Source organism: Sinocyclocheilus anshuiensis, unplaced genomic scaffold (genome assembly GCF_001515605.1).
Source record: "Sinocyclocheilus anshuiensis isolate Anshui unplaced genomic scaffold, SAMN03320099.WGS_v1.1 scaffold154, whole genome shotgun sequence".
Lineage (NCBI taxonomy): Eukaryota > Metazoa > Chordata > Actinopteri > Cypriniformes > Cyprinidae > Sinocyclocheilus > Sinocyclocheilus anshuiensis.
This window is the reverse complement of record NW_015546101.1, coordinates 2,148,977-2,161,326: the sequence shown is the minus strand read 5'-3', so window position 1 is coordinate 2,161,326 and position 12,350 is coordinate 2,148,977. Positions and strand designations below refer to the sequence as shown.

Below are 12,350 nucleotides of genomic sequence, written 5' to 3'. Positions count from 1 at the left end.
TCTCCCACCTTCAATACCACGACTGAGGTGCCCTTGAGCAAGGCACCGAACCCCCAACTGCTCCCCGTTCGACGCAGCAAGAAAATGGCTGCCCACTGCTCCGGTTGTGTGTTCACGGTGTATGTGTGTTCACTGCTGTGTGTGTGCACTTTGGATGGGATAAATGCAGAGCACTAATTCCGAGTATGGGTCACCATACTTGGCCACACGTCACTTTCACTTCATAAGCTGCTAGTTATCCAGGCAAGAGCAGTGAGCGATTTTCTAATTTTATATTCCTGATTATTAATGACATAGAAGACAGTGGAAGATCTATTAAGCTGCATTTACACTGCAAGACTTAACTCAAAGATAGATCTATTTTGACAAATCAGATATATTGCCGCATCTTTTTATGACTGACTGTTTATGTTTATATCTTGTGAAGATGGGCATTTTGATCAAGAAGTACAACTGATCTTTCACAGTTGCACACACCCACATACTGCAAGTGCTCTTCACTAAGCATGTAAGCATATATTGTCCGCCACTGCCAAAAGGCTGGTATTTAAAAAAATGTTTAGCATAAACATGGTACCAGAGTACCCATTCTATTCATATCACCTCAAAAGACAATTAATTCAAGTCATTTTCACTGGCTCTTATAATTATAGCTACATTATTTAGCTGTGATCATGTAGCATCACTACATTGTACTCTCCTTCAAGCCTTGAACTAACTGCCAGACATTAATAGTGGTGGAGGATAAATCTCCCTGCTAATCATATGCAATTTAACACAGACTACACAGGAAATACCCCGTAGGTTACCGATTTAGTGCAGCGAGTTTGTCTGCTGGGCCTGGGAATAGCTTTCATAAACAGTCTAATTTGTACCAGTGGTTCTGAGAAAACAAGGAGATGGAGACATCTTAGACACAGTCCATCAGCCATCTTTAATATCCTCAAATTGATGGAACATAAATAAAGAGCGTTTTCACAGTCGTAACTTGCTTTTACAACAATATTAGATTAGTGAGAGCAGCCCACACAATGATGAGAGAATATCTGCCACCCCATTTAAAGTCCTTTTCTAATTTTACCTAAACTCTGATCTGATATCTGAAGAGAGTACAAATATAATGCAGAGAAAAATACTCTAAAAAGGCCACATGGATCTATTGTGCACTGCCTTTGTTGAAAACATTTTTGAACAAGGTAATCAGCTCTATTTTGAGTCAAGGTGTTCAATTCAATGAGTTGGCAGGTGTGCGTTTCATTTAAAAACAAACAAATTTTAGATGTCTCCACAGTGGATTAAGCTTTTCACAGACAAGAGATTTCTGTGAACCTCAAAGTGTTTGATGTTCATGACTTCAGCCTCCATCAATTCAAAGATAAGCAGATGTTCAACAATGTCCTTTCTCTCATCGAGAATAGTTGTCAATCACTCCAAGAGCAAAGCATGTAACATTTCAAATGTGAGGCGCTCATGAGTTAACTATGAGAAAAACACTGAACAAGAGTGATGTGAATAGGATGTTGCCATGGAGGGAATCATCTTTCACAGTGAGAAATCATCATTGTGAGCATTGCCAGTTGTCTTGTTGGCCAAAAGCCACACAGATGCTTCCAACAGCTATTGGAAGAATGTGCTGCAGATGTGTGAAATTACAGTGAACGTTTCTAACATTAATTATAAAAACCGAAACATGCCATTCCACACATGGTTGTCACTTTATTATTTTTTGATCTACAATCAGTTGCTGGAATTAAAGAGATTTTTGTTGTTTTAAAGAGTCAAGTCAAATTCCTTTCAACGTCCTTAACCCAGTTGTTCTGGCACACACTGAATCAAACATCTATTGTGACACAATGCACAATACTGCGAAGAAGAAGAAGAAAATAGTCAAAATACTGTACTTCCATGATACAGTATATGGTCTTCATCATCTAATTATGATCAAAGTGCTTTCATCAGAAAGCTTTCAGAAACCAATAGTCATTAAAACCTAATGGAGATTAATTGTAAGACTATGTACACTCTAAAAAATGCTGGGTTGTTTCAACCCAACGTTGGGTCAAATATGGACTAACCCAACCATTGGGTAAAATTTTTACATTAAATTTTTAACCCAAAAGTTGGGTTAGTCCATATTTGACCCAAAGTTGGGTTGAAACAACCCAGCATTTTTTAGAGTGTACCATATAGTATTTGTACTAAAAAGCAGAACTATTGAATTAAAAAAAAAAAAAAAAATGGTGGGGAAAAAAATCCAAAACAGCACCTACTGTACAAGACAGACTTTTCATTTTACATGACCATTAGCATATAAATATCTAAACTCAAAATATTTGTAATATAAAAAAGTTACTGTATGTAATTATTCATAGTAATTTTTAAGGGCTTACAAACAAAGATAAAGAAAATTCTGTAACAGAACTTTAACTTCTTAAGCTTTAACAAATGGTTTAGAAGTATTAGTCATTGTTAGTTCATCTTAATTTTATCATTTACTAAAACATTATTAAAATCAAAAGTTGTATCTGTTAATATTATTTAATGGACCTGCTAACATGGACTAATTAATGTATTTTTATTACCTAATGATAACATAAGATTGAAAAAACTGTAAATAATTAAACGTATTGCTCATTGTTAGTTATAGCAGTAACTAACATTAACTAATGGGACCTTATTGTGAAGTGTTACAGAAAATTCTGTCATAAGTTACTAAACTTCATGTCGTTCTTTGTGCTTCCAGATGTGTTGAACAAAGTTTCATGTCCAAAACAGTTCCATCGGTCCTAATGTATTTTAACTGGATGCACGCAGAAGTGCAAATAAATATATAAGTAAAAATAAATAAATAAATAAGTACAATAGAACATTTATATAGCTCAACAGGCACATAGTGCTGGGTCCAATTTCCAGGCAAAGCATGTAGTCATACTGTAACACAGTATGTGACACAGCGGATGAGAACAGATCATATACTCTGGCATGTTACACCAGAACATTCTCTTGCCATTTACTGTCACTGTCAGGAACTATTTTTTAGAGGAAAGACAGCATTTAATGAATTTCCTTTTTTTTTTTTAAGTAACATAATACATTTTTTTTTTTTTTTAATAGGCCTATTTGTATTGTGTAACCGTTTTATAAAAGCAATAAGATACTTGTGGCGTGCTGTATTGTGAATAAGTCATGGCTGAAGGGGTTGCAGGCACTCCACTTCACGTCGTGCCTAACAACGGCCTTCAGCTGTGACTTATTCACAATACAGCATGGCCTCTCGTACCTTATTATTGCTTACTTATAACTATCACAATCTTCTATCACAATCCTCAGTCACCAGCCCAGTCATCCTAGAACTACATTTCCCAGCATCCCTCCTGCACTCAGTCAGCCATCACCACACCTGCCACGAATTATCACCTTATCAAGACTCTCATATAAGGTCTAGTCCACACGTACACAGGTATTTTTATAAACTGAGTTTTTCCTTGTCCACATGAAAACGCAAAAACATGCTATGACGTGCTGTCAAGCGCATGCCAAGCCAACGGGTGGCGATATATCCCTAACTGTAAAGCCATGTTGGTCTATCAGAAGACTGAAAAAAAGGTTATTACCGGCACACACTCCGATGTCACAAGCCAAAATCTTCGGTTTCACCAGCTACATGACAACACTGCAACTGGAGTTTCTGAAAATCTTCACCCTGGCAAGAGTTTTCAAACAGGTTCGGTTTCAGTGACCTGATACTGCGTTTGCGTGTGGACGAGCAACCAAACTGCATAGAAAAAGCTGCAGTTTTGAAAATACCTGTGTTTGTGTGGACAGGGCCTAAGAAGTCACTCTTCACATCTCCATTGTCTGGTCTAGAACTGCTTACCCGACTCCTTACCGGTGGATACTTATCTCTCTTCAGTCCGTCTGTCAGTTCCCATCTACCTGCAGCCGATCCAGTCCTGCCATCCAGTACCTGCAAAACAAAGAACTGTTATTCACCAAGTTAAGTGTTTCAAGTCTATCTGCCATCTTCTCACCTGTTTGCATCATTGATTTCTCTGAACTATCTTTCAATAAATCTTGCACTGTGAAATTACCTGCTCGTTGATCCTCATCTATTCTTGTGACAATAACATGCTACTAATACTAAAATGTTCTAATGTGTGATAAGAGTTAACCAACCACATGCTCACAAGAAATCGGTGTAAGTTTCAAAAGTTATCAATGTTAAGCTAATGCTCATTCTGTTTAAAAGGGGATTTCCCAGATAAGGTAACAAGGATGCTAATTATCCCTCCTTACCGTTCTCTCACCTCGACAGAGGACATGACATCTCATTCAAAAGACCGAGATGAGTAGCTGAACGTGGGAATGAGAGAACAGAAAGAGAGAGGCGTTCATGAAAGCAACCCATTCACAAAGCCGCCTTGAAGGACAAATCAGCAAGGAGCTTTGGAAGCAAAACTGTGTCTAATCCTGCTTCAGGCCTTTCTCGCTCCTCTTCCCCGTTTCACATTCATTATTGATAATCAGTGGCTAGCTGGGAGGTCATTGTCTGGGGGCTGTGTGTGAATGTGAGCATGTGCATGTCAGGACAGGAGGGGATATAAGTTGAAGTTTATGTGACTTCTCTTTGAAACAAGATTAAAATGTTAATGATGGGTGAGTCATGATTACCCCCATCCTCCCCAGTCCAGCCCCTAATCAAAAGCAAGGCTTAATGAGCTGAGTGTCTGTGCCAAGCAGTGCTCTGGTCAAACCATGGCTTAATTGTTACCAAAATAGCTTCATCCACATTATATTTGGCAGAGATTGAGGAGAGAGATCAAGTTAATTCAGACACCCCACATGAGAAAATCAGTGGCTCACAAGCCATTGCTGACGCAGTTTTTACGTGGGCCTGCGTTAGATCACAGGCCCGAGGGCACTCTAATGGCTCTTGCCTTGGTCAATCAGATGGGATTAATATAACCTTCACAAAGTTCAACTGTAGTTTTAGGGCAAATCGGCCAACATGGCTACTTATCCAAGGATATATATATGGATGCTGTGTCATTGTTCCTAATATTAGTTTAAACCGCTGGAATGAAGGGTCCATAGTGTTTGTACCTTCGTATGAAAGGAAATTACATCCTTGGATAAGCAGCCATGTTGGCCGATCTTTTTAAAAAGGCAAGAATCTCATTTAAAACACGTGCCAATTTTTTAGTAATGTTTTCTTTGTATTGGTGTTGAATTCATGTGACTTTGAAACTTTCATTTTCAGGAAATGTAAAAAAATATAAATATAAAGGTTTTTGAAAGTTTTGTTTTTTTCCATTATTTTAAGACTTTCATTTGATGTTTTGTTCCTATATGTTGGTTTCACCACATGACGTTTTTTCCAAATTAAAGGCAATATGGTGTGACCAACAGGTTTTTTTTTTTAATAACTATAACCAGTAAAGTAACTGATATATTTTTTTTCTAAGTAAAGGGCTATTACAATTAAAGCATGCTCATCATAGAAGAGCTGTATGTCACATTATGCATGAAATGCATTTTAATATATGTTTGAATAAATTAATAGACAGGACAAAAAAAAGAAGAATCACATTATTAACCCAAAATCAAGTAGAGAGAGAATGAAAAGCAAGAGAAGGCTTTGACAGAAGTTGGGCCCTATGATTTCCGCGATGCCGAAAACGTGAACATAATCGTGGAATCCAGTAATAAAAAATTTATTTACTGTATAACAAAGACTATAGAATACCCAAGATGTGTCACTTGTATAGTTTTGAATGGGGAAAAATGCAATGCTCAATATGGCCGCTCTATTGAACGAAGCCCCGCCTTCTGAATAAAAGAGCCAATTGCTAATCAGTAAAGTCATCGCATCACTGCAGCTGCCGTTAGAAGTCCTGGTTGCTATAGAAACAATCAACGTTCTGGAGATGCACACTTAGGATTGTGCATGCACATTGGCTGGTCTAGCCTGAAAAATAGAAACAACATTTATGAGACAGTTGTTGTCAGATTTCATTGGTGATTTCAAATATGAAATTTAATTGTATTGGCAAACAGTTTTGGAGAATTTGATGTTTCCCTATTAATAGGAGCTGCACTTGCATGCCCGAGAGGCATTTCAAAGATGGCCGCCGAGTGAAATGACTTGTCTTAAAGGGACTTTGAAAACATCCATAGAACTGCAACACAAGCCTGTTAATTTTCCATTTGTTTCCAGTCCACAAATATTTAGATCAACTCTCAAAAGCATAAAACAAAGATATGTGAACAAAATGCAAGTTTTGGCCACAGCTTCAGATGCATAATATTTTCATTTGCTACAAGCAGGATACACAAGAAACATTAAACTTAGACACGCAGATGGTTGTCATGGTAATAAACACCGTAAACAGCGCAACCGTTCGTGTGTCCGCGCGTAATGCGCATCTTGTATATGAAAAGCATGTTAGGGGGTCCTTAGCTTTTGGGGGCCAAAGGCAGCCAAAGGCGGTAGCCGACCTTTGCCTAATGGGTAAGTCCGCCCCTGTCTCTAGAACTGCACTGAGAGTCACTTAATGAGCATTTTACTGTAACTATCATCATATCATATTCAAACCGGGTGTGCCTCACACGTCCTGAAAAGTGAAGCTGCGGGCTCTTTGATCACCCCCTGGTGGCTGGCTGCAGTACAGGTCATAAACCCCACCCTCTCCATGTAAACGAATGGGACTTGAGTCAAAATAAAAAAATTAATTACACTTCCAATACAATTTTCCGAAAGATGGTTTTGGTAATTTAAGGTAGTTGTTATCACGCTGATATATGTTAAATTGTTAGTTTTTGTGATAAGTTTGATTTTAGCTATTGATTTGTTGCTATAAAAACGGGGTGGGGTGGGTGTTGGTGTCGTTATGGTTGATTGGGTCTGCGGGAGTTTGGGCGGGAGTTTGATCCCACTGTGCAGACTCTGGCTCCAAACGAATCTCTACTGCGCAGACTCTGGCTCCAAATGGCATCATTTACTTCAATTTTCTATAGTGGAAGGAAGTGGAGACGTGTCGTCCATCTTTTTTTACAGTCTATGATTCAAACAGAAACTTAAAAGTCCTCACAGCAACTCGTCAAAATAAAAGTTTGTTTTAACTTGAATAAACTGTGACAGAAATATATTATTGTAATGATAGTACTACCACTACTAATAAAATTATTATTAAAACTATAATATTAAAGAATATTAAAGGAATATTTACCAGAAAAATTATTTACCCGAATTTATTGAGCAGAATAATGTAACAACAGTATTTCTGTAACATAAATAAATAAATAAAATAATAAATTATTTGTATAAAATCTATTTATTAAAGATGCTTTGGTTTATTAAAATTTAATGAAACCACTCAAATGGAATCCAGAAAATTTATGGAAAACAGAATGTGGTAGAAATAAAACTGAATTTGAGAAAAAAAAAAAAATATCTCATAGGGCCTTAACAATGTAATTTTTGTTAAACTTTTAATAAATTGCTGTTAGATAAGTGTCAATATTTCAATCAATAAGCCATGCTTAAAATTTTATTTAACCATTAAAACATGCAAAAAAGTGAAAAAAAATGGAATCCAGAAAAATTAAAAAGGAAAAAAACAGAATTTTGAAAAAAAACAACAACAAATAAATAAACGGAATTTGGGAAAACATAAAATGGATTTCATAGGGCCCTACAGAAGGAATACGGTGAAGGCATATGCAGGTGAGGCAGGTCACTAAGGCAGCTGTGGACTAAGGTCATGAGCAGCACCTGACAGAAAGAGGATCAGCATCAGAGTCAACATCCATTCACGACGGAAACAAGTGATTTATATGCTGCTCAGGCCTCAGTATAAACCATATTAGTCGATGACAAATGATGAATAATTTTATGTGCAAACATGAATCATACATTTGTTGCTGTAAGAAAGTGGGCTCAGAGTTACAGACTTAACAAATGTAAAGGGTAATGACTCTTTCCTAAGGAACAGGATTTTAAGGGATTCTTTGTAAACAGCTTTACGCTCGCAGCAGAAAAACAAGCTGTGTGAACACAACGCCATAAGAGCAGGTTGAATGTTTCATTTGCCATTCATAGTTGACACCCCCAGCTGTGAAACAACAGGTGGTCAGTCAAGAATTAAAATGTGATTACTAATGAAATGTGACTCATTCCTCCAAAGCTGCTCACAAAGTAACTTTTAAACAGTCTCCCACATGAATTTCAACTGTTTCCTCAAATGTTCTCTCCCCAAAAGTCTCACATAATGAACTACACTCTCAGAGAGGAATCACAGGGGTCCAATTTTCAAAGCATGAAATTGGACGATGCTGACGTTGTGTGTTTGTGCTCTTTCTATGTGGCTTATTGCAAGGGATGTAACCAGCTCATTCACAGGATTCAATTCCCACAGTAAAGAGATGCTTTGAGTGCCAATTGTCAAGCTTGTTATTTATATTTATATTGTTTGTGTGATTTTTTTTCCAACCTTTTATCTTCTCCTGTTTAGCGGAAAAGGTTGAATGAGCCATTCATGGGCCTGGTCGGCTTTATTGAGAGACCCATTTGTGAGTAATAGCCTCTGTCACAGGGGTGAGTGCCGGCACGCTGCACTGACAGGATCATTGAGCTGTTGGGGCAATTTGTCCCACAATGCTGCACTTTTATCAGGAGATTGTTGGCCATGGTGGGGAGAGAAAAATGAGGAGGAAAGCAAGTGTGAGAGAGAGAGAGAGAGAGAGAGAGAGAGAGATGAAGCAGAAAGGGGCGCTTTCTGGATAAGGCTTTGCACAGCTAGTGAAGGAGGAGGTATAAAATAATGGATAACATACTATTTTGGATGCCTGGTGAGTCATCATGTAACAATCAAATATGTATGAATATAGATGCATAATGAGGGACAACGACCGTCTGCTCAGCTGCTGGATCTGTGCATTTCCATTGCCATATGTGACCCTGGACCACAAAACCAGTCATAAGGGTCAATTTTTTGAAATTGAGATTTATACATAAGCTTTCCATTGATGTATGTTTTGTTAGGATAGGACAATATTTGTCCGAGATACAACTATTTGAAAATCTGGAATCTGAGGGTGCAAAAAAAATCTAAATACTGAGAAAATTACCTTTAAAGTTGTCCAAATTAAGTTCTTAGCAATGCATATTACTAATCAAAAATTAAGTTTTGATATATTTACGGTAATAAATAAAAAAAAATATCTTCATGGAACATGATATTTACATAATAGCCTAATGATTTTTGGCATAAAAGAAAAATCTATAATTTTGACCCATTCAATGTTTTTTTGGCTATTGCTAAAAATATACCCAAGCGACTTAAGACTGGTTTTGTGGTCCAGGGTCACATATATCACACACTTTGGCATGTCAAGTATGCTAAAAGCACCATTGTGGTGTCCTATCCTAGGCTGAGAGATGTCCTAAAATCTTCTCATAAGAGCTCATTCGCACATCACTCAGTGCATTTCTATAAGTGCTTTCTTGCCACCGTAGAGTCCATGGAACAATGAAGAGGACAGAGCCATTTCTGTGGCCTGTCTTAAGGAATTGAGATGGAGATGGTGGTGCTCTTAAGAATGATAAGTCCTAATGCAATGCCCAGAAGAGGAGCTGATGGGGCCCACAAGACTGAAAATTAGTGAAAAGTGTGAGGGCTGGACTGCTTTATAAAGGACCGATGCTGCTGGTAAAACAAGAGCAATAGTAGTTTGCAGGTGCCTCAAGGTTGCCATGAACACAATACATTTGATTTGATGTTTTTAACATTGGTGTGGAAACGCCTTTCAGATGTATCCATATATTTTCATGTATAGTCACCTTGCACAATATCGCTTATGATTTTATTGTTTCTGCCTATTTGAAGATTTAGTTCATAATCTACAGTGACAGATTATGGCAAAGATTTTAATACTAAAATAAAAATATAAAAAGTTCAACTTTTTAAACTATAAACTAGCTTCTGGCCAACTGTTATGGGTTCATGAGACTGTCAAGTAGTGCTAGGCAGCACGCTGTGAAGCATGATGCAAGCGTGTTGTTTAAATTGTGCAAGTAAAAGTGCTCTGTGCTTGCACATCACTTCTCAGCTCGCATCAGAACACACTTACTTCACGCTTCACAGCATGCTGACTTAGCACTGCACGATGCTCTCATGCATATGACAGCTGAGCCATAAGCGATGGTTTATATGTTTGAAATAGTTTAAAATTTTTAAAATATTAGTATTTTTCTTACACAAAGTTATCATTTTGCTTCAGAAGACACCGTTTTATCAATGGTAGTTAATTGCTGTCATGTTCACTTTGTGTGGTTCCCTTTCAAGGGAACTTCGAACTGCGTCCTCTAGGGGTCGCTATGGAGACGCCTCGTCGTGACCCGTGTCTGAAGCATATATTGAAAAAACACCAACAACACGTTGGCCGGCGACAGCCATGACGTCACTACCGGTGCGACTATAGTATAAATAGGAGCCGGGAGAACACATCATCCTCTTCTTCGTCTTCACTGACTGTTTTGTTTGAAGCGTGCATTTCCGTGGTAAGAGCGATCTCTATTCATATCATTTTGGCGAGCACTAGCAAACCGTTTAGAGGATGTCTGCATCCATGTCATCGTTATTTGACACCCGATGACACACACGATCTATGCGTTGTTTGTTTGGGTGAAGAGCACGCACACGATGTCCTCGAGGGGGCAATCTGTGTGCACTGCGAGCGTTTTTCAATGAAAAAACTCCGCTCACGTTTGTCTCTCTTTTCGAGGAAAGAGGGGCAGCCATCTGCTTCCCGCGGTTCAGGACCCGCCGCTGCTGAGGCACGGAGGAGAATGAGCTCGTGGGGATCGCAGGTGGATCTGGCCGATGAGTTTAAAGAGGGGCTTTCCCTCTCGCGCTCGTCGGCTGTGGACAAGAGTGAGCCGCTGGAGGATGATGTTATTTCATTAACATCGTCTGATCCAGGGGCCAGTGCTCTGCTGGGTTCAGCCCAGGAAGAGCAGGAAATGTCTGAGGAGGGTGAAGAAGCTGAGGCTGAGCCTTCCCAATCCTCCTGCCCTGTGTATGATGAGCTCTTGAAAGTTATGGATCGCACCACGGCGAGGCTAGACTTGCCGTGGAAGCGGGCAAAGAAAGTGACGTCGCGAGGTTGTCTCGATGAGCATTATCTTTCTGGCCATAACCCTCCAGCTCAAGTGAGCCTTCCTTTCCTTCCTGATCTCCATACTGAGATGAGGAATCGCGGGTCAAAGGGAGGTAGGCAAGACCTAAGGGATGTGATCCAGACAAGGCGTCAGCACTTTATATATATATATGTGTGTGTGTGTGTGTGTGTGTGTATATATTTAATGCGCTTGTGGTTGTGTGTATAATCCATCTGCTAGCTTTTTTTGCAGTGTTTTCCGGGACCTGTGTGTTTCTGTCCTATTTCTAGGGTAGGTCCTCGGTGAGCACCCCCTCTGTTGGATTCAACCATGGTTCCCTGAGTAGGAAACGAGACACTGCGTCCTCTAGGTTTCCTGCCATGCTTCAGACGCAAGCTTCAGACGAAGAAGTGGATGATGTGTTCTCCCGGTGCCTATTTATACTATAGTCGCACCGGTAGTGACGTCACCGGCCAACGTGTTGTTGGTGTTTTTTCAATGTATGCTTCAGACACGGGTCATGACGAGGCGTCCCCATAGCGACCCCTAGAGGACGCAGTGTCTCGTTCCCTACTCAGGGAACCATGGTTACATACATAACCGGAGACTATTTTGACGCGTCAACTTTGAGGGTTCCATCGACTTGCGTTATATGGACTCAGAGAAATGATTACGTTTCTAAAAATCTTCATTTGTGTTCATCTGAAGAAAGTCATATACATCTGGAACATCATATATTCACTCTTATGCTGAGATAATTATTGGTGGAGTATGCTTTTTAACCCTTTAAAAATAAACCTTGAAGAGTGATTTTCCTTTAATAGTAGTGAATTGCCATGCACATCTAACAATACAAGAGCTGTGTGCATTTGCATTGGACATTGAATTTAACTAGTGTTACTATGAAATGCAGAGTACACTGTTTTAGACCACAAACACAAAACTTTCTTGTATAACTAATCATTCACATCCACTGGTGTCAGCCGTTACATGAAAATAATTATCGGCTCATTTGTATCAGCCAGATTTTCAATATGTGTGCATCCCTAATTTTGTTCATTGTTACTTACCACATTTACACTTCAGACAAAAAAAGCAGAATAATTATTCAATTTACTTGACTAAATCCAGCATCCATATTAATGAATGAAACTATGGAAATAATTATATTTCATAATTTGCATCCATT

At 38.8% G+C, this 12,350-nt stretch overlaps 1 long non-coding RNA gene across 1 annotated transcript; it reads right to left on the bottom strand.

Moving 5' to 3' along the window:
• Window positions 1-2,722: 2,722 nt before the first annotated feature.
• Window positions 2,723-4,581, bottom strand: LOC107700394 (uncharacterized). The gene is made up of 3 exons (XR_001635539.1): window positions 4,297-4,581; window positions 3,890-3,967; window positions 2,723-2,800 (listed from the first exon to the last, which is right to left on the bottom strand). It is a non-coding gene; the product is annotated as an uncharacterized LOC107700394 (long non-coding RNA).
• Between the last annotated feature and the right edge of the window lie 7,769 nt (window positions 4,582-12,350).